The sequence below is a fragment of the Simochromis diagramma genome, unplaced genomic scaffold (assembly GCF_900408965.1).
Source record: "Simochromis diagramma unplaced genomic scaffold, fSimDia1.1 OVJJ01000669.1, whole genome shotgun sequence".
NCBI lineage: Eukaryota > Metazoa > Chordata > Actinopteri > Cichliformes > Cichlidae > Simochromis > Simochromis diagramma.
In genome coordinates, this window is record NW_024387458.1 from 2,029,524 (window position 1) to 2,052,083 (window position 22,560).

General features: G+C 43.7%; 1 long non-coding RNA gene across 1 annotated transcript; it reads left to right on the forward strand.

The window, feature by feature from the left end:
- The first annotated feature begins 5,194 nt into the window (after nt 1-5,194).
- Nucleotides 5,195-7,991, forward strand: LOC120722869. Its single transcript, XR_005693626.1, has 3 exons — nt 5,195-5,317; nt 5,412-6,835; nt 6,954-7,991. It is a non-coding gene; the product is annotated as an uncharacterized LOC120722869 (long non-coding RNA).
- The last annotated feature ends 14,569 nt before the right edge of the window (nt 7,992-22,560 follow it).

Below are 22,560 nucleotides of genomic sequence, written 5' to 3' on the forward strand. Positions count from 1 at the left end.
GTTTTAACTGTAAATTTTGTGGAAATGTAGGCAGCACTTGTTCAGAAACAAAAGACCAGCCTTAAAGCTGGTTTAACTAACGTTTGTCCACTTCGGGGCTGCACTCACACACTGAACTGAAATCTGTCTGAGGACAGTGATACTGAAGATATCTTTAACTTTTCTGTCAGTAAGAGCTGCTGTTAGCCCCTGTTAGCCTTTGTTAGCTGCTGTTACATAACCTCGAAAAAGGGACTGACAGCATCTTTAACATCCTAAGACCTGAACTCTTTCATGGCATGCTTTTTTAATTTCCTTTTGCTATTTGGCCTAATTTGGACCTGATGGATGTAAAAACAAAGAATTATCTTTTTACAAAAGCAAAATTTAGTATTGTGGTCTAGAAAACCCAAAATGTGATGTTCAGATATGTGGACGCCTGGTCCTAGGCAGGTTAAAGACAAATATTAAGGTGTGAATGTGGGTGAACAGCCCAGATTTGAGTGCATTAGAAAGTGCAACATGACCTCCGCTGTATGGATGGATGTAGTGACTTCCCTTATGGTTACTGAAGACAAGTTTTGAATCTTTTACTTTAACATGTCAGTTTTTTTTAACATATATGACTAAAAAGGTGGATTATTTGAGTTGTTTAGCAAGGTGCCTCAATGTGCTTAATGGGTGCATGATAGATATGTAGCAGGTAATGTGCAGAGACTCCTATGTGGTTAATTGAACTTGCTGGATGTTCAGGAAAGTGCATTATTGGCCAGAGAGCTGTCAGGCTTTTAAAATCGGTCATAAAAACGTCATATTTTTAAACAGAAAGACGTCTGTTTATAATGCGCTCCTGCATTTCTTCATATTTCATCCGTCTGAGTTTCTGACACCTTGTGTGGAAAACATCGGTCTCTTAAAGCTACTAAAAGTTGCCCTCTGTACTCTCTCAGTGTGTCTGTTTGGTGCTGAGCAGGTCGTGTACAGTTGGTTTCCAGCTGCTGCTGGTTGAAAATGATGAAGATAGAGAACAGTCTGTTCTGGATGTGATTTTGGTTTTTCTTCCCCCCCTCCCTCACAGTGAAGTCAGGCACGACTGAGAAAAAGAGCCAGCCCGGGTTGTTCAGCAGTCAGTGAACGTCTCAGCCTGATTGGCCGAGCAGAACACCACCAGCTCATCAATAGTATAAAATGAACGAGACAAAATCAGAATACTAAAACGGTCGGGAGCATCAGATGGTATCACAGCGACACCACACGCTGAGAAAAATCACACGAGACGGCGTCAGCCCGTCACACGAGCACGTCAAGCTTCCAGAGAGAGTACAGCCAGTTTTACAACACAGATCAGTCAGAGTGTTTGTGAACTTTCAGCTTGTGCATAGATAAGCAAGCAGATTAAAAATGTTTATTGAAAGAAAGAACGGAGAGACGATGGCACAGAGAGAGAGGAAGGGAGAGGGAGATGAAGACAGATCTGCTCGCTTATAAAAAATTAATTTCAAGGCAGCAGGCCATGCCTGAAGCAAGTTTGGCTTTCAATTATTAATTTATCTTTACACCAATCCCACAGGACTGTGTGTGTGTGTGTGTGTGTCGCCCCAGTACTGTAAGACAGCACAAACTGTTTACAGCAATTACACACATCTTTATCTTCACAACAGAGAACACATCTGCATGCACGATGTGATTTAAAGAACGTGTCTGTCTGTGACGTCCAGCTTCCCTCTTTGGATCGATGCCTTTAGGCTTCGACATTAAAAGCTCAGATATTGTCTCAAATACTGTATACGGCGTTTGTTGACCTTTAGATTCATGGTGTATTAATACTAAGTAGGAAAGTGTCAAAATAAAAGTTGGAAAGTGTCAAAATAAAAGAGTTACAGGAGGATTAAATGCTGATAAAGAAGAAAGTGAAGAAAAGTGAGTTTAAAGGTAAAGTCTGTAATTTCTTAGGTTCTTTAATAGAAAAAAACTGTTATACTCATAAATATACATTGATTCGTGTGATTACGTTTTCCAACAAACTTTTACATTGTCATAAACCAATAAGTGTCACCTTCGTCGTCCTCATCTCCTGACCTAAAGTCGGGGCTCTAACACACGAACTGTGCATAAACGTGCTCATTTATTCCTGATGTTGTTGCAGTTGTCAACAGATCAGACATGCAACTCTCCCATTTCTGGACAGCTGACAACAGCTGGCTGTAAGCTACAATTAATCCAGCCGATTATGCACAAGTGTCCTAAAATACAATTTCCCTCTGATAAACACTTCATTCTCATATTGTGTGAGAGTTTATTCACTAAGCGTAATGAATAAACTCCCTGGTAACACTCTTCAGTTTCAGTAATGCTGACTAGCATCAGATAACTGCTTCACTGACTCCTCTCTAAGTTTTACAGCCTCCTCCACAGCATATAAAGCTCATCCAGCACTGACAGCTGAGGTAAACAGGGAACCGAACGCCTTCCACAGGGAGGGAAACACGTCTGGTCCAGAGTCACTTTGATATCTGAGAACAACTGAAGATGAGCCAGAATTTAGGAGGTGACTCTGGGATAAAATAATAAAATAAAATAAAATAGTGCAAAATATATAACTGCCTGTTTTTTTTATTTCCTTATTTCTTGCCAAGTTTGATATTATATAAACATTATTCAAATATTATTCCAATTTCTACAAGCATGTAAAATAATGTATTTTTATCCAAACAGCAGTAGAAACTAATGTTTTTCTTGGTTGACTAAAACATCAGACATCTACTGATATGTTGTGGTAAAAAACTTTGCACACTATAACTTTAATAAAAAGCTGATTACTAAAGTGGGAGCACAGACCAAGAAGCAGTTAGGCACCGAGAACTGAGACAAACAGGTGAGAAACAGCCAAAAAGAGAGAAGACTGGACTATTTATACACCAACATAAAGGTGGCATTAATGAACAGCGTGAAAACACAGAGGGTGGAGCAGACGGTAGAAATCCCTCTTGTTAGGCTGCAGATGTGGAAGAAGCCAAATGGAGACTCAAGGGAACCAAAAATAAGCTGAAATATTTCAAGTTCAACAAGCCGGAGTCCAAACTCACGAGTACGAAACAGCACAGCAAAGAAACACAGAGGCCAACGAGGCGTGGCTGAACATAATCAGCACAGGTGACTACAATTAGTGCAACAACAAAGCAGGAAAATAAAGCAGTGTGAAAAAGTAACACAGAATAACTGCAGCTGATAACAGAGACAGCAGAGCAGGCAGGAAACACAGAACTGAAACTAATAAAGAGCCTCACAGGACGCACAGCTAGGACTGAAATGTAACAGAGGAGACGAGGTAGAGCTACGCACACAGAGTGGAGGCAGACCTGGTTGCTGTGGAGCCTCGTTTTAAAGTGAGGCCAGTTAAATAATGCTTGACGAGAGAAAAACAATGAAGTACTGGCTGTTTGTTTGTTTTAAACAATCTCACACGAAACTGTGCTCAAGATATGTGACCTTTTCTGAAAACCACACAGCAAGAGTGAAGGGCAGAGCGTTTGATGCTCTTCATCATCTCATAGATGTGAAACACCAGATGAATAAAAAGATGAGCTGTTTGAAGAGTCCTCCTCCCACCGTGGCTTTTACATTCCAACTGTGAGCAGCAGAAACACGTCGAGGGTTACAGCTCAGCGCACAGTGAGATATCCCTGAGATTAACCTCCAGGTCACAGGCCAAGGAGGCAAATTAGTTCTTTATCCATTGAAATAATCTCTAAACTGAACTCTAGTCATCAACAAAGTGATGATGTGCGTAATTTTCATGCACAGGCCTCATTAAAATGTTGGCTCTCTAATAACGCCCTCAAAACCACCTGACGACCTCAAGTTGGTTAAACGATCCTCTCTAGGTGAGCGCTACGAGCCTTACAGCACCGTTTCTAAAACTTGTTACTCGACTTTATTTCAGATTCACAAAGAAAAAGATAATTTTAAGAAACAACATGATAAAGTGATTAAAACACAAACAGGCCTTTGATCCAGGCCATTGTATTTTCAAAAAGCTTAAACAAATCCTATCTGGACGGCTGCGGCTATAAAAGAAATTGACATTTTTATTGGTATTTGTTCAAAACTTACATTTATGTTGTTACGTCTGCAGTCACTTTCTCAAAAGCACATGTTTAATCACCCATCGATTGGTTTTCCACTGCTCAGCTCACATCAAGCCTTCGCCACAGACTGATTTACCAGCTCCTCCTGCTGGTGGTCTGGCTTTTTCCAGGCCAAATAAGAAGTGCAGCGTGTTCCCTGCAGCATGTTCAGGATGTGCCCCAGGCCTCCTCCCAGGATGCCTCCCATCTCCTGATCAGATGTGTGCCTAATCTGAGCCCAAACCTCAGCCATGAGAAGCTGTCTGGCTCAGTGAGGGAAAAAAAGGCTGAGTTTGTGCCACAGCCCACCATCCCCACTCTAAATGCTGTCATTCGCACTTTCAATCTCGTATTTAATTGAAAAATGCCCAAAAAAAGAAACACGGCGGTGGAGTAGACCGGCCTCATGGCGAAGCGTGAGTGAAGGAAACTATTTGTTTACTTAGGTGAACACAAATGGACTTTTTTCCTGTTACAACCTTGAAACATCGTTACAAACTTCAATAAAGTTTAATTATTGCAGTTTAATTGTTTTGACCTCTATGGATAAGTTTCTTTTTCGTTAGAGGTTTATGGCAGTGAATGTTTTTATAACTCATTCATCTGGATGAAGCGTGCTGTTTGGATTTGGACCCTGTGAGGTTTCGCCCTCATGTATGCGAGTCGCTGTGCTGGACCTCTTCACTGCGTTTGTGCTGTTGGCGCCTCTTGGAGTAATTTTAATGGAATTACCGAAAATTGCAGGGCTTACGGTGCCATCCGAGAAGTCAGAGCTCCAGTTTGGGGAGTTAAGTTTTGGTATTTTATTAGTGAGTTACTAAACTAATGTTTCCTGATAACGTCCACACGTTCCAGAGCCAGACTGGACCCTGTTGCAGCCCCGGGCCTTTGATGAGCGTTTGCTGTGCAGGTGTTTGCTTTCCTCTCCCCTGTGTTCCCTGGGTGGAGATGCAGTAGACCTGGCCAGGGTTCTGCAGGGCGATTTGAGCCTTGTCCCATCTCCCACTCACCGGACTGAGTGATCTAGGTGACTGAAGCTAAAGTGCAGCCACCAGAAACCACCATTTTTATCTTCTAATTCCAGATTTTAGAGATGATATGAATTTCTAAAGTTTCACAAACTGCTGCGACATTGTGTTGGATGGAAAGACACCAGAAGAGTGAAAGCTCTATGACAGTTCACACTCATCGAACCATCAGATAGAGAGAAGGTGGAATATTCTGGTGTCTACATACTTTTGGAACATTTCCGTGCAGTTTCCTCCTCCTTTCACTGAGCCAGTCTATTTTCACTGTGTTTTGCAGGACCTCTCTCTGTGTGCTCCACCACCTCACTCCTCTTCTAACGCTGTGAAACTTTTACCTCTGCAGCGCTGCAGCCACAGACTGTTGTGCAAAAACTTGAAGAATTCCCCCGACTCTGCTCGTTCTCCTCCATCTCCTTCATCCGTCTGTCGACACGTCTCTGTCTGTCCGGGTTCTCCCTCTTCGAAACTGTGGACAGGCAGGGACCTACTTTTCTATCCACAGAGAAACTCCAGAGGGGACAGATTTCAACATTGCACGATAAATTATTGATGACTCCCCTTGCTCTGCTTTTCTTCCCCCCCTGAGGCTTCGTGCTGAGGGACGCTGAGAGAAAACCAAAGTCTCAGAGGACTCAGTCTACATCTCCGCACACTGCAGATGGGCTCTTACATGACGACACACATATACAATTTACATGCTCTCTATGAAATCTTACTAGAAATGGTACAAAACACACACACACAATATTGTGTATTGCAGCCCAAATGGAAACAGTGACCCCTTGAGGCTGCAGAGTTCACAGCACTTTATATTAAACTGTTGAATGAAAGTTACAGTTTCTTTCTCAGAGCTCTTATCTGGGCGCTTTTAGGGCTTCTTGTGCTCTCTGGCTTAAAGGAAAAGTTCAAAAGTCATTCGCAACCTGAGAAAAAGCTCGTAGGACAAAAACATCTCAACTCCAGGTGAAGAACTTTTGCATCATCTTCAGTCTTAAAGGGCCGCTTTCAAGAAATGATTTTAGCAGCGGCACTAACGTAGAAAAACTTTATATAAAACCACAAAGTAATTCATGATTAAAAAAAATTGAGAATAGAAATATTCGCTGTTGCTTGCATCCTCCTACCATCTCCAAAACCACAGCTTGGTATGCATTAATTATTCACCAGTATATTTACGCGCCTTATTTTTTATTTATGTGCTGGAAATTGGAAACTCTTCAACCTTGTGTCAGATCTGCAGTCTGTGTTTAACAGATCTCGACTCGCTGGCTCAGATGTGCAAGAAGATGCTTGAAGAGTTTCGGTACAGAAAGCATTTTTACAGCTACTTAGCGCACAGCGCTCCTATAATTAGTACTAATTATCTCATCGTCCACATGAATGCAGAGGTACATGAAAATATGTTCACATGTTGAGGTGTTACTGAATAGTTTTGATAACGGGTTTATAGAAAAATCTAAAAGCTTACCTGATTTGAATTTGGCCTTCTCTCCCTTTCAAGATCACCTTCTAGTGCATCTCTTCATGGAAATATGCTTCTGTCCATTTACACTACTCACTCTGTGTTGAGCTCAGTCTCCAACTGACAACTGTTGCAGAGGCAGTAACAGAGATGAAGAGGTTACCGTCTCCAAGCCTGAAGACAGCAGGTCAGGAGTGAGACTTGATGCATGCTCTGCATTTTTTTCCTGACATTCACAGGTTTGTTCACCAAGAATTCGTCCCCCCCGATCCAGACAGATTCTACTGTAATGACCTGAGGGAGCACATTCAACAGAAACATCCAATCTACTCTGCATGTCCTCCTTTGTCTCCTCAGAGTGCAGGTTACACCAACACAAGTCAAGATGAAGGATTGCTGCCCAGCACAGAAGCATCTAAACATGCTTAGCAGAGATGTAAACATATCATCAGTAGTAACAGCTCGACTGGTAATGCTCAAGGAGACGCTGTTGGAGTAGAGACTGGAAAAGTGTAAAAATTGGGTTTTATTTGGCGTAATACCAGAACTTTTAAAGTCTGACCTTCTATTTGAGTTCCACTCAATCTCATACGAGGTTTATTTCTATGATCCAATACACAAAAACAGGGATCCACATTTCAACACCTCCAACCTTCACGAAAAATTAATTAATAATTGGAAATATCACAAAAATAATTCACAGCCTGCTGCAAACAACGAAGACGCCTCAGGATATAATTCAAAGAAACGCCCTGCTAACGTCACGAGGGGCCATATGTAGTATTCAGTAGACACGATGAAATGTGCCAAAAGGGCGAGCCTTCATTTTTAATGACATTTTGACCCATCACTTGGCCCTGCAGCGGGGATGCACTTCCATCTTTCATCCATTTTTAAGCATTTTCTTCATGCCTTGACCTGGTGTAGCTTTACTCTGCGTCTGAAACCACTTTAGTCTCTTTTTTAAAAATCCTCGTGCAGCACTCTGCATGTCGACCCAGGTTCAGAGCTGCACCACATCATTTTGCTTGTCATGTTTCTACCAGGTAGATTGCTAATATCCCTGCAGATACCAGATTTCTAATTAAACTCTCCACAGCAAATGGCCTCCTCCCTCCTCCATCTCTTCAGGGGGGAGACTGAGATGCTCCTAAGCCAGCACGGAGACAAAATCTCTACAGTATGAAACATGCATGAAACATCTCACCTCAGAGGCATCCTAGTCAAATATCTAAACCACCTCGCTTCACTGAGCTCAATCTGAATGAACAAGGTCCTCACTCTAAGGTTCACTGCCTTTACTTCTAATCACGACAGCTTCACTCTCACACTCAACTCTAAACCTCAAACAACAGAGAGGTGCAGGCTCTGCAGTGGCCACTCTTATGAAGAAGACCCTGAGATGCCTCCACGTGAGAAGATGCTCATTCTCATTCCCGCCACTTTGCACTTGGCTGCAAACCATGCCAGCACGAGGAGTCAGAATCACACCTACTATTAAAATTAGATGATGTAAAGAATCACCAAGATCCTGAACTTTTAAGTAGACGCCCTGCGTTTGCTGATTTTTTCCCTCCTTCAAACTTAAGCAAACAGGTATCGAGCTTGTTGAAAGTGGATCAGTCATCACTTCTTCTCCACAGCCTGAAAGACTCATTAGACAAAGATTCAATACAAACGTTCGATTTTTACGCTAACATGGAATTGGTTTGAAGTACTCAGAAGACCAAAACAGGAATGCTGCAGTGATAGTTTGTGCTTTTCCACACTGAAAGACTCACTTATTTAAACTGTTTACAGCTGTGAAACATTCATCACGGCTGGTACGTACAGAGGATGGAGGAAGGTCGCAGTATCGACTGAGATATTGATCTTTCCACAAAACCCGGAGAAAGATTTGTTTTATTTATCTGTACATTTTTATTCAACATGAAAAAAAAAAATAAGAAAAAAAATTCTCTGGCTCCAAGAAGGAAAGAAACGAACACTCGGGAGGAGGTAACTGAAAACATGACAGATAGAGCAGCATTAATAGGATTTGCCCACATGGGGGCAGTCTAATGACCAAAGAGTGGCTTATTTGAACCATTAGATTCAATAAATTAGCACATTTAAATGGTCTGTATGTATATAGCACTTTTCTAGTCCCTAAGAACCCCAAAGCGCTTTACACAACCAGTCATCCACCCATTCACACACTGGTGATGGCAGCTGCATTGCAGCCACAGCCACCCTGGGGCGCACTGACAGAGGAGAGGCTGCCGGACACTGGCGCCACCGGGCCCTCTGACCACCACCAGTAGGCAACGGGTGAAGTGTCTTGCCCAAGGACACAACGACCGAGACTGTCCAAGCCGGGGCTCGAACCGGCAACCTTCCAATTACAAGGCGAACTCCCAACTCTTGAGCCACGATCGCCCTAAATCTCCATTTTTGTTCTCTGTCAACTCCATCTGATCCTTCATGTCCTAAATTAGTGGCTACGTTGATGAGCTAGTTATTAACGTTGATGCTTCTCTGAAACAGTGACCGGACAATGAAAACAAGCTTTAACTTTGTCTGTAACTGCTCAACAACTGTTCAGTCTTGATGGGCGTGTTGTTGAGACAGTGACTGTTGAGCAGTTTTGTGAGGACATTTAATGGCAATGATCTCCCCAAGTCTCCAATTTTGTCCAGCACTTCACCCTGATTCTCTTAATCCTCAAACAGCCGTCAGCAAAGTTCTCTCTCCTACAGAGATAACTGAGATACGTTTGTTTTCTTTCTTATATTACTGTCATTAGATTTGTTTCATTTCCTTTGATAAAATTACTTCAATCAGCCAATCGTGTAGTTCAGACAAGCCGTTCTTTAGAAAGCAGCGTTGTTGTTATGGACGAGCCTCGGGGGGTCCAGACCCGCCCAGTAAAGTCACTCTGCCCCCTCAGCTGAATTCTACTGACACACTGAAACTACAGCTTACAGTAATTCACTGACATTGAATGCACCATTTCTTTTAATTGTCATTTGTGTGCAGCTCTCCTTCTGTCATGCCAAACACCACACATGCCTCATTTGAACCATTACTTTAACTCTGGAGTCTCTGTGGAAAGAATCTGCAGGTGCATCGGAGCCATTTATCAGACCACAAGGTGACATTTTTGAAGACGCGCTCTTCGCCCTCTCTGGAGAAGTTCATGAATTTGCTTTTATTTTAGAAACTCTTAAAACACTGCTTTCCTTTCTGAAATATTTCCTTTTAATTGGCAGCTTACTTTCATGATGTCCTCACACATTTAACACCGCAGTGAACGCACTGCCGGTGTGAGCCCTTCAGACTGTGGCCTCCCTCATTATGAAGGTTGTGAAGGTTTTAAACAACTGGAAGTTGGTCTGGAAACAGATTCCATTCAATGAAAACGGGCGTCTTTAGGTGTGTGTGTGTGTGTGTGTGTGTGTGTGTGTGTGTGTGTGTGTGTGTGTGTGTGTGTGTGTGTGTGTGTGTGTGTCCCTGCTGAGCATTAAAAGTGGAACAGCAGCTGGTTTAAGCTGCACTCTCAGTCTGTCAGCCTGGTTATTAGACAACACTGCCTCACTAACACAATACTGTGCTCTTTACTGCCACAGGGGAGTTCAACGGATGAGCGCGCACACACCCACACCCACACCTTAGAGCACAGATAAGAACAAAGACAGTCATTATTTCCCACCTCAGAACTGTTCGTTATGCTTTCAGAACAGCCTAAATTCACTCCAAACTTATTTTCATTCCACATTAGTCACTTGATTTCTGCTCCCATTGTTTCATTGACTAATTAACCGTTAATAAAGCGATTGCGGACAACTTTTGAACTCTCCCGTCGGTCCAGATGGTGAGTGTCGCTTTGTTAAACGCGTTTTTTGATTCACGTCGGTGTGTGCAGAAGGTGCGATATTTGTCTCGTCTCCTTTCAGGCTGAGAGGAGCATCGTCGCTGTTTAATCCCACATTCCCTAGATTTAACGGACTCCCAGTTTGCCCATCTTCTTCTTCTGCTGCTACACCAGTGTGTTCCCCAAGTCTGGGGATAATGTTCAGTCTCACCGTGGTGCTTCATGTTAATCTGAGAAGAGGAGGAGGAAGAGGTGCTGTACCCTTCCTCATTGATAGGCATTTAGAAAACTGACAGCTCTCCATGCATTTGAAAAAGCTACAAAAGAAGCTACAACAAAACTCAGAGTTTATGTGGAAGGTCATTCGTGATGAGGAAGTCACTCCCAACTCTGTTACAGTTAAGAAGTTAATTTAGTCATTTCCTGACCAATTAATAGAAATTCAAGTTATACCGCAGCTATACCTGTAACGTCCTGATATGGACTGGTAAGATTTATTAACACAGAATCCTGGGATCTGTAGTGAGATTTGGCCACTAGCCTAGTAACACATCCTTTAGATCAGAGATTCCCAAAGGGTGGGGCCCACCCCCTAGAGGGGGGGGCAGAGCCATTGCTGGAGGGGGGGGGGGGGGTATGAAAAGGGGAAGACGAAGAAAACAAACGCTTGGACACTGCTAGCACGGGCGCCTACAGAAACGCAAAGCAGGAGATGAAGCGTCGCTGAATATGTTTCCAAACCAACTTCATTCTAAGCCAAAGACTAGAAAATATGGTGAAGCAAATCTTCCCTTTGGCTTCACCTGCACAAGTGCCGAGGTAGCTCTCCCTGCAGGATTGGTTTTCCCTTCGTCGGGAGCAGCGCTGGGCTCTTCAAATCACAGACAAACAGGATCCAACAGTTGTTTACATGTTTAAACCCATTTTGCACAGAGAGCCAGAAAGAATTAATCCAAACACATCCTGAGTAGAATGGGGGCCTTTTTTAAAACGTCAAGTCTCACAAGTCTCAGAAGTTTTTATGAGATTTGTCTGGCGATTCTTTACATGAAAGGAAATTTATCGACGTCTTGTTTAGGACAGAGCTTCAAATTAACTCACCAGATTTGTTCCCAGATGGCTGTTGAGTTACCTTTGTCTTTTTCCTCTGTGAGTAAGTGATTAACTGGCTGGAAACAGATGCAGCACACACACACAAAAAAAAGGCAGGAAACAAAGGCAAGAAGAAGAAATAGATGAAGTGTGTGAAACAGAATAAGAAGCATATTTGGTTTGTGTTTGTTTTCCTTTTAAAGTGAATGTGTGTGCATCAGACGGCCATTAGAGCGGACTATTATGCTTTGATTTTCTTTTCTTGTAAAGATCTGTTGTTAAATCTTCTCCCTCAGTGACATTTTAAAAAGTTTAAAATATGTACAAACAGGTTTCCAAATTAAACAGGAAGTCGCCAAACAGAAACACAAAACCATGAGCGGATCGATCGAAGGTCAGATTTTCTCTGGTTTCCTGTAAACTGGATTTTGGTCACTTATATCTTCATCTCACCCAGATTCCAGCTGGAACATCTTTACATTACGCGGTGTAAATGACAGAGGTAGAGCAGCAGGATACACTGCAGGAATTCTTTAGTCTATGAATAATGAAGGTTTTTGGAGGACGCTTTGACAGGACGTCAAAACATGTCATATTGAATTCACTAAAAAGTTTGCCTTCGACTGCTGAAGAAACACCGACTCCGTTTCCTTCATCGCCGCTCTGACAGACCCGTGAGCAGCAGATGCAGAGCAACAGCTGTCAATCAAACGCGCCGTAGCCGAGGCCGCGATGGAGAAGGGAGAAGCGACTAAATCGCTTTTTTTCCCCCACAGCAGGAAAACAGAAGAAGCGATGACACATCTCAAACCCGGATGCTGCTGAGGAATATGAGATGAGATCTGGTATGCCAGTGAGCAGGAGTTACTGTTTAAGAGGTGGAAATGAACAAAAATAAGATGCATCACAATACATCTCAGTATATGTAGTAATATAGATGAGAAAAGCGCGGAGCCACAACACCCATCAGACAGAGGTCACCTCGCTACCAAAGGCATCATCATCATCATCACCACCACCACCACCACCACCATCATCATCATCATCACCACCATCAGCAGCAGCAGCACCATCAGCAGCACCATCAGGCTCAGAGCTGTTTCCTTTTTTGGAAGACTTCATGTAAACATGCAAAGGTTAAATTTCCACAGTCCTGATTTCTGTTGCAACGTTATATGTTGTTTTGTCAGATGCTGCCCTCGTGCACTGCACGTGACGCATCTTTGGTGTCGGTGCTTTGATGCAGAAAATATTGGCTGCCAAGAGATAATAGGCTGGGACCTGGTTTCATGATTCCACTTGCTTGGCTAGTAATAGTCACTAACAATGACTTTGTTATTAGGTTTAAGTTAAATACACTCCCTAAATGACAGGCTGGGAAGGGACATCCTGTCTTTTTTAGTGACACGGTGCAGCCAACATTGAACAGCCTGCAAATAAACCAAATAAACCTGAAATAAGTGGAGCTGAAATACAATAAGCTTTAATGAGCAGCGGTGAGTGAGTTGGAGTGATTTTTGCCCGGGGTTTCACTTCTCAGGTAAATCAGGTTGACCTGAGAGGAAAAATACTGCTGCTGCAGCCTGCGTTTCTTTTTCTTGATGGAAATCAATTCTTCAGTAAAACCAGTTCACCATCTGTCTTTGTACAGCTTCACTCCTGCTTCTTCCTCTCTGACTCCAGCTCTTTAAATAAAGTTTCACACTCCTGTGTCAGACTGACTCACAAGAAGGTTGAGGCTCCAACTCTGTCAGCGTGCAGTCTGTACGAGCCAACACTCGACTGGTCACCGAGCAGGCCGTGGCCTTTTGTGACCAGGTGGAAGCCAATCACTGCTCATTAAGCCTGTACTGCTTGTTTACCTGCTGCTGAGAGACAACACACAGAAGCAAAGTCTGTTACATACACAAACACCCACAGGTATCAAACAGAGATGGACAGAATTACCCCCAAGGCTATTCAACCCAACCCACACACACTACTGCACACTGCCAGTCCACAGCTGCAACACACTTTAATGAGTTTTTGTATAATTTAGCACACATGTCGTCCTCAGTCTGTACATGAGGATGAGTCGCTGCATTGCAGATACGCAGAGTTAGAAAACTAACTGCAGAGCTGTGGTTCCTTTCTCTGGCCTCAAACTGAAACACTCCAACGGTTCTGCAAACGATTGTTTTTATTTTTACTATACATCCAATGACCTGTCAAGGCTTTTCTTTTTTAAAATTGCTAGTCATCAAAATGCATGATGTGATTTTTACATCTTATGTCACCATTTCTGATTTTTTAAGCTTCATCATTTGAGCTTTGCCTGCTGCCATGTCGGGTTTGCAGCTAAAAGTGACAATATCTGCAGAGAACACAAAGTTTTCAGTCAACACTAGCACATGTTGACTCATGTTAATCAGTACAAACTTCACGGATGATCTTTACTACATGCCATCGTTTCTTTAAAAACGCTCAGCTCAAACTTGCAGAGGTCTGCAAGGCGTAAAAGAAAACAAGTCCAAGAAAAATAAAAGTGAGTGAAAATAATTGGCAAGTGGGCAAAAGGCAAAACCGAGTACAAAGCGCTGAGATCTGCAGGGAATGAGAATGGCGCTCCCCTGACTAATAAACCCAGGGACTTATTCCACCGCCGCCCCTCCAGCCTCCTAATGCAGTCTTTGCAGGTCTATAAAACTGGGCTGTTATTGTCGGTGCATCAAGGCAGCAAAACAAAAAAGACACTTTGTGTGAAACGCTGAGATGGACGAGGCATCTGGTAAAGCTTTTTACAACGTTAACTAAATGTTAAAAAGCTCACTTTCCTTCTTTTAAAAGGGTAACTGCCACATCTAAAAGGGGAAGCCTCAGTCATCGCGCTCTGCTTGTCCAGACTCAGGTCCTTCTGCTCAGCAAAGCTTTCTAGTTCCTCCTGGTTATTCCTGAGGCCCTCTCAGGCCAAATGAGATATAAATATAATCTCTCCGGGCCCGACTCAGGGTCTTCTCCCAAGAGGAAAGCATTCAGGACTGAAGCAGCTGATGTTCAAGCTCCGCCCCCTCTAAGGTTGAGCCCAGCCACCCTAAAAAACGTCAAATATTTGTTCCAGAGGACGATCATCTTTAAAACACAGCTATAGAGCACGAAGATAGTTTTCCAAAAATGACCCATCAGTTCATCAGTCTCTGTTCACTTACACTCTGAAGCTAATAAGCCTAATATCAGTGGGACAGGCTGTCTATTTGACAGACATTCTGCAAACCTCCCGTTTCCAGAAATCCAACCCACTGTAGCAGGTGATGGAACCAGTCCACTGAACTTGTCTCCTTCCTGTGTGCTCCATGCTTGAGCTCAGAGTGCAGGTACAGTGCTGTTAAAGCAGCGAGGCCAGGCACACCTTCCAAAAGATGCCCAGTGTTTTAGATTCCAGCTGCCTCGCCGGGCACTTACTGATATTACCTGTAACACCCCTGCTTCTATGGTAACCATTCAACCACAGCCTGTCAGTGATATAATCTAACTGAAAACACCTGTGTGAGTGGATCAAGTCTCTACCGCCACTTTCAGTAATCTCACTTCATCGGCTCTCCTGTTTCCATCAGAGAAAATGCTGCTGCAGTCAGTGTGCTGACAATTTGTACGATTTTCCCCTCAAACAGACAAATTGTCGCCTCATTTTTTCAGTTCAATATTTACCTGCTTCACTCACTTTTCCACTGAACATTCACATACACACTCACACGCACACACAGCTAGTAATGCCAGGCAATCAAATCAGCATCTCATTCCCAGCTGGAGCTATAGCAGCAGGACACACTCACACACACACAGAGCTCATCACCGGCCCTACTTTCAGTTCCCTGCTGCCTTTAACTAGCCTGGAATTTCAAAATTGAGGGAATCGATTTTTCACACACGGTACCGTACGGCTTTAAAAACACCAATGAGCAGGGAGCTTTTAGTGGCGACTGCCCACAGGTGCACCGTTCAAGTGACTGCAGCAGGAACTGATGAAACCGTGCTAGTGCCTGGCTCAGTCATTTCAAGCCACACGGGTCAGGAAAAGGAGTTGTAGTCGCAGTTGGATCCAGAAACAGGTGCGGTGTCATTTTTTATGAAACGCACATCACAGACTGAGCAGTGAACCACACAAGCCTCTAGGTGCCAATTTCAAGCTACATGCGCATACGTCCACGGGTCTAATGAGAGTGTTAGCTGTTGTATTAGGGTGATTAATTAGCAGAGCTGCTAAACAGACAGCATGATGAGAGTGAAAGGTTGGCTTGAAATGACAAAATTCTATATGTTTAGTAGCTGCACGGGCACAACAATCACAGAGACTGTGCGTCTGGTCTGAGATTCTCTGTAACATCACAGCTCAGGCTAACACAGTCAGCAGAGCCCAGACCAGCAGAGAGTCGACAAGTTGACAAGTGTCAGTGGGGAAAGTTCAGTGGAGGATTCGGTACTGAGACAAAGTTGTGTGTCGTCAGCAGAGGAATGGAAGCAGAGACCATCGCGTCAGATGAGCTAAAGGGGAGCGCGGAGACGGTAAAGAAGGGGTCCAAGCACAGAACCTTGAGGGACCCCCTGGGAGCCTCTCATAGTGGCAAACTGTGCTCAGTTGGAGAGCTTGGACCGAAACCAGGAGAGCTGTCAGCAGCAGTGAGAGTGTCTTTAGTTATTTTGATGACATACGGACATGGAGTTGTGTGGCTGCTGCTTTTTCCATGACGCTACATTTAACCTGGTTATCTTCATAACCCGACCGGTGTGCCCCGGATGATCTCTTAGCTACAAAAGTTACATGTTGATACGAGGTGTGAAGCCGTGGGTGGATAAAACCATCCGCGACGCTCTGAGATCCCGCACCGCTGCCTACAACACCGGACTCACGACGGGGGACATGGACCCGTACAAAGCCGCGTCATATAACGTGCGGAGGGCGGTGAAAGAGGCGAAGCAGCGCTACGGGAGGAAACTAGAGTCACAACTCCAACAGAGTGACTCTAGGAGCCTGTGGCGGGGACTAAGGACAATAACGGACTATAAAGCACCAACAACCGGTATGACGAACGCGGCCGTGACTCTGGTAGACGAGCTGAACACTTTCTATGCTCGCTTCGAGGCTGCAGCTAAGGACTCCAACAATGCTAGTGCTAGCGGCGCTAACGGCTGCAGACAGGAAGATACTGCCAGCACCGGAAACGTGCTCGTCATCTCCGAGCATGAAGTAAGGAGAGCCTTCAGGAGAGTGAACACCAGGAAAGCAGCAGGACCAGACGGCATCCCAGGTCGTATCCTAAGAGACTGCGCATACCAGCTAGCTCCTGTGTTCACTGAGATATTCAACATCTCTTTATCTCAGTCGGTGATCCCCACATGCTTCAAAGAGTCCATCATTGTTCCTGTCCCGAAGAAACCCCACCCTGCTTCTCTCAATGACTATCGCCCTGTAGCCCTCACCTCAGTAGTGATGAAGTGCTTTGAACGCCTGGTCAGAGACTTCATCATTTCTTCACTACCAGACACACTGGACCCACTACAGTTCGCTTATCGTCCAAATCGTTCCACAGACGATGCCATCTCTCATCTCCTCCACACATCACTCACTCGGACACTAGAAGGGGGAATTATGTTAAAATGCTCTTCATAGACTACAGCTCTGCATTTAATACCATAATTCCCTCCACACTCACCACCAAGCTGGAGCATCTGGGACTCAGCTCATCTATGTGTCAGTGGATCTCCAACTTCCTAACTGGCAGACCACAGGCAGTAAGGATGGGCGGACATGTCTCAGCCTCCACCACTCTCAGCACTGGAGCCCCCCAGGGGTGTGTTCTGAGCCCCCTGCTGTACTCTTTGTACACATATGACTGTGTGGCCACTACCAGCTCCACCACCATCATCAAGTTTGCTGACGACACCGTCGTGGTGGGCCTGATCTCTGATAACAACGAGACGGCCTACCTGAAGGAGATTAGGAATCTGGAGAACTGGTGCCAGAGGAACAACCTCCTTCTAAACGTCAGTAAGACAAAGGAGCTGATAGTGGACTTCAGCACTAAGCAGGAGAGGAACTACCAGACCCCCGTCATCAACGAGTGCCCAGTGGAGAGAGTGGACAGCTTCAAATACCTCGGAGTTCACATCACGCAGGACCTGTCATGGTCCTGTCACATCAACACCGTGGTGAAAAAGGCCCGTCAGCGTCTCTACCACCTCAGATGCTTGAGAGACTTCCAACTGCCCTCCAAGGTGCTCAGGAACTTTTACTCCTGCACCATAGAGAGCATCCTGACGGGAAACATCTTAACCTGGTTCGGGAACAGCACCATGCAGGACAGACGAGCTCTACAGAGGGTTGTGCGGTCAGCTGAGCGCACCATCCGCTCCGAGCTCCCTGACCTGCACTCGATCTACAGCAGGCGGTGCTGGACCAAGGCCAGGAAGATGGTGAAGGACCTCAGCCATCCCAACAACAGACTGTTCTCTCTGTTGAGGTCAGGAAAGTGATTCCGCTCCCTGAAGACCAACACAGAGAGACTGAGGAGGAGCTTCTTCCCGCAGGCGATACGGTCTCTCAATCACACCACCACACAGTACTGACCCACACATACAGTTCTTACACACACTGGACATTGTTTTCACTTCATCACTTAAATCACTTTAAGCATATTTGCACTGCACAAGACATAATGTGGATTGCACAACACTGGTCACTATATTCTTCATTTCCAGTTAATACTTGTACAGCTGCTGTTATTGTGTATATAATATTTATATTTCTTCATACATTCTTATATAGTTCTATATTGTGTATTTTGTTGTGCAGTTATTTTATTTTCAACTTTAATTTATATATTTTATCTTATTCTTTCCCAGTTAAATTTACCCTTCATTCTAATTTGTGTTGTACAGTTATTTCATTTTTTTATATTCTTATATTTTATTCCCTCCTAGTTAATTTTTCATATTTATTTCCTATCTTATTCATAGCCTTTTCCTTTTTTGTTTTCTTTAGGTCACGAGCAGTTGTCCAAGCATTTCACTACATATCGTACTGTGTATGACTGTGTACGTGACAAATAAAATTTGAATTTGATTTGAATAGATTAATACGCCTTACTGTAACCAGAACACACAGCGTTCTTAACCATGAACATGAATCTAGTGAGCAGTTAAAACTAGAAATTTCTCACTCTGGTACACACACACACACACACACACACACACACACACACACACACACACACACACACACACACACACACACACACACTAAATGAGTCTGACAGTCAGGGCACAATTACACACAGACAAACATCAGCATCGCTACTTTTACACTTAAAGTGTGAAAAGTGTTTAATCCATCAACTCTGTACAAACAGCGCCCTCTATTGGCCACCAATAACACTTTGAAACCTGCTGTGTGCAGGTGGAAATCACGTTTCTATATCTAAAAGAATAAAACTGATGTGTCATAATTTATTATTTATTTTCCATAACCTGTCAGATATTTGTTTGTCACAGCCTTTCAGTCCTCCTGGTACGCCTGCCTGTTTTTCACGCTCTCTCTCCTCTCTGTATGTGTCCATGGTAACAGCGCCTTACCTTTCAGCGGCGGGATCCTCTTAGTTCCCGCCTTCCGGTCTGTCACACCAGGAGTAATCAACTCACCTGCTCTTCATCTGACCGATTGACTGAGAACATTCCTTCAGCCTGTGATTAGGTGTTAAACTAGGTGCAGTAGATGCTCACCTGTGCTCACCTGTGTGCGCCTCATCATTCTCTCTTCTGTCCAGGAGCCTGACCTGTTTTCCACAAGGAAAAAGAGACGTAGTGGAATCTATCCAATCATCAGCTTGGATATTGTACACAGAGACAGTGGATGTTTCCCTTTTTGAAGGACACTAAACTGTTTCTTTACATCACTGTAAATAAATTCTGTGTTTTCAGTCCTTCCCCCTCTCGGAGTGACGTTGTTTTCCCCTGATTACAAGGCACATAAAGAGGTCTAAGATTAGTTTTGTCTTTCCTTTGACTAAATTTGTACTTTAACTTTCTTAATATTCTTTAAGATAGAAAGTTAACAGAAAGACCCAGGGGGCCCAGGCCCCGCCAGGGAGGGAGCTAGTGGGCTGAGCCCAAGGACCTATGTGCACGTGTCATGAGGATATAATAATGAGAGTGTCTAAGCTGTGGAATAAAATATGGAGGCCATGAGGGCGCAGAGAAGGAGCACGCTCCGCCTGGAGCAGTCCTTCCCTTTAAATCCAAGCTCTCTTCTTCCTCTCCTGTCCCGTCTTTCTTATCTTTCTCCGTCTCTGAGTGAAGTTTGCTCTCCTTTTTTTCTCTCCCCCTGAAATACAGCAGTTTAGCTAGAAACACACTGAGACAAACTGCACACAAGCATCCTAAAAGGCTGAGTCTGTTCATCTGGACGAAGCGTTTTCAGTGGGAGAAACGCTTCGTCACTCATCCAGGTGACGTCTTCAGTCTCAGCTGACTGCAGGTTTCAAGCTTATAAACAGAACATTTGCATAATGACTGAAACCAGCCCACTGAAGGAACAATGGGCTGGGAGGGCAGTTCCTTTATCCACAGCCACTGATCATTCATCGATGGCCATGAGTCCCATTCACAGAGAGTTGGGGAATGGCTGCAATCACAGCATTGTAAGATGGTGACAGATGTACCCTTAGGCCCCCTCCTCGATTCAGAGATGGTCTTTCCCTTTTCATGTAAACGGCCTCCTTGACTCCGCCCTCAAACCAGCGTTCCTCCCTGTCCAGGATGTTACATCCTCATCATTGAAAGAGTGTTTACTGCACACAAACAGTTTGTGCGTTTGCTGATAGAAACGCTGCATTTCAAATTACCTGACACTTAAAAAACACTCACTTATTTTCTCTAGCACTAGCTAGCTAGAAAAAGAAAGACAACCCGACCCACTATGGCACACAGCTTTGATCTCCTGGTGATTAATAAATGAACAGCACTTCCTTTCATGTTTTTCCTGTTTAGGCTCAAATCAGTTTGATGTTTGGAGGCTCGCAGTGACGTCAAACAATAACTCCACTAAAATGCGTTAAACCAAAAGCCTGTTTTTAAAGTGTGAGAAGCAGAAACTACAGATACTTGTTTAAAAATGTCAGGAGTCAAAGTATAAAGCAGTCAGAAAAATAAATACTCGAGTACAGATACCTGAAAATTCTACTTCGCTACTTCCCACCTCTGCCATTTTTAAAAATTCAGGTAAAGGTTTTCTTGAGTTGTTCATAACTGATGTAATATTTTTTATCTGCCTGATTCTACTTGTTTCCCTTCCAAATGAGTGGACTGAGCTCCTCCACGGATGGCCCAGGATGACCCAGAAGTACCCAAACCACCTCAGATCAAAGATCTTTAGATGTGATTTTTATGAAACATATTCTAAGATAAATCTACAACGGAGAATAAGAACCAGGAAACTAAACTACAGCTCATTTTGTGGCCATAACTCCACACGCTCCCTGAACGCAGCACCCTGTCTTCATTCAGGGTATCGACCCGGCGGGACTGAGACACACACTGTCACATTAAACAGGATGGATGCTCCTGGACCGCACACAGGGAGCTATTATACCCAGTACAGCATCATTTATAACCACAGTGCACAGTGAAGGGGAGGTGCGGTTTCCAATTTATTAGAAACACATAATACGACACATCAGAGGCAGATTTATCCAGTCCTGCCATCCACTTTAGTATTTAGTTTATTTTTTTTTAGTTTTTAGAAGTATTGTACTTCCAATAATTCTACTTCATTTTAAAGAATATCTCCTAATACAGTCGTTTGCCTCCTTTTGGTGCATTCAGGGATTCAATGAAAGTGTTAAAATGGTCAGAGCTCACTATTCACTACTAAATCCTCTCAACATCTTTCTGTGTCTCTCCCACAAAGCCCTAAAGACTCCCATCCTCCTCCTCCTCCTCCTCCTCTCAGTCCTGTCAGTTTCTCAGAGCCACAGCTCCCTCCTTCGGATCGCTCGTGCACTCTTTTACTTGTGAGGACCCCTCTGAGGTAACTGTATAAAATAATCCCACTCTCCAAAACTCTTCACTTCCAAAAGGATCCCGATCTGATTATCACTACTTTCCATAAATGTCCTCATTTTGGCACCGCACTTGTTAGATTCCCATGCTCTCTCACCTTTCTTAAACTTCCCAACTTTCCAAAAATTATCTTGACATTTTATCCATTTTTTTTTTTTATTTTGAAATTTTTTGTACATGTCCTCATTTCTAAATCATTTCCTTCCCTTTTTTCAAGTTATGTTGGTTTCATTGGACATCATTAACGCAGAGAGGCTGGGAAGCATGGAGGTGAGATATTGACATCAGGCATCATCATGATCATCGAGTCATTTGTCGTCTATGAAATGTATTATTCAAGAAAGTTTTGAATGTATTATTCTCACATTATGTGCTATGGGCAGCACTTGGAAACTGTAGGGAGAAAGAACTCCCATTTAACAGGAAGAGACCTCAAACAGGACCAAGCCCAGCCATCCAATGACCACAGGAGAGGGGCCTCATAGCTGAAGGCTCTGCCTCCCATTCACACAGAGAGTGGTACCTCTGTCTATGAGGTATTTAAGATTTTGTATGAGCCAATAAAGGGAACCAAATATGGCAAATGGTGCTCTTAGAAGACCCTCGTAAAAATGGATATCTGCTATCCAAGCAGGCCGACTGTGCTTGCAAGAAAGAGCCATCTTGATGATCTTGGACAACAAAAGAAGAGTTTATACAACCCAAAAATCTAGTCCCTCGCTTTCCAGATCTACATATTCGTATCCAAACATCCAACTATAACATCCTCCATTTAATTTTGCTTACAAACACAATTATTTTAAGGCAGAAACACATTAATAGAAACACGAAGAGAAAAGTGAACATTCAAAGTTGTAATTTGACTCTGCTTCCTCTGATGGACTCCCTCTCTCTCCTCTCAGGCAGTATTCATAATCCAGGCTGACGTTT